This window comes from Apium graveolens, chromosome 11 (genome assembly GCF_009905375.1).
Source record: "Apium graveolens cultivar Ventura chromosome 11, ASM990537v1, whole genome shotgun sequence".
Classification (NCBI taxonomy): domain Eukaryota; kingdom Viridiplantae; phylum Streptophyta; class Magnoliopsida; order Apiales; family Apiaceae; genus Apium; species Apium graveolens.
In genome coordinates, this window is record NC_133657.1 from 127,491,467 (window position 1) to 127,492,654 (window position 1,188).

Below are 1,188 nucleotides of genomic sequence, written 5' to 3' on the forward strand. Positions count from 1 at the left end.
TTATTCTTGCAAGTTGAAAAGAAGCCAGAAATTTAGTTGATTTTTAGTCTTGGATGAAATTTTGGCTAAGTCAAAATTTGTATCTCGACGGATGACCATTATCCATCGGGTTGAGTCATCCGTCGATATACAAATTGTAAATAAAAATCAATTACTTTTCTGGAATATTTTAAAGCTTGACGGATAAATTAATGAGCTTCTTTCAGTGACCTATAAACAAACTTCAAGTTTTCTTCTAATATTTTGATTCTTTATATTTGCCTTATCTTCATTTCTTCTGATTTCTTGTGTAGTCGTAGTATTATTAACGTGTCCTGTTCTAGTGTTGTTCTCGTGTTGAGTTATCACGTAACTGTTCATACAGCTACACAGTCTCACCAAAAGACATGGTATGGCACTCTAACTGAAGTTACAGTTTAATATGAACTAATAGAGTCGCCATATTAATAACTCTCTTATCACTAAGCACAAACATAATGTTATATATATGTGCAGTGATATAATGATAATATTATATGTTGGTCTACTAACAAAGACTTGTGCAAGATTTTTTGCTAAGTAATTGCAGAGTAGGTATGGAGGAGCATGTTGGAAAGGTTGCAATTTTGTTTGGAATTACTACAAGTAAACCAAAAGAATGAAGAAACCACTAAAGCTTGATCAATGCAACTCAGGTATAATGATAAGCTATAGAGGTATGACAAGCTCACTCTTTTACTCTATTGCTAATAGACAACATGTAATATTCTCAAGATGTCAGTGTGCAAGGTTTAAAGTGAATCCTAGAGAATCGAATCTTACAGCTATTAACGAGATTATTAGATATCTTACGGGACTAGAAACTCTTGGAGTATAGTACCCTAAAGATAATATGCTTAACATGTTTGGCTATATAGATATAGATTAAGCATGTTGTAAGAAAGACAGGAGAAGCATCTCCGAAGCTGTTAACTTAAGTAACAGGAGAAGTATCTCGGGAAACTGTCAACTTCGTGGAAGAAGATTGATTTCGTGTTATGATAAGAAACCACTTCAACTCCAACAACTCTGTGGAACACTTTAAGTTAGTGCATCTTCACACCAGGTATCATCACTTTAGAGAGCGTGTCATTTTAGTCAAAGAGTTACCTACATAAACATTTACTAAATCACTTGACAAAGTTAATTTTTCAAGACTGGTTTGCAAGT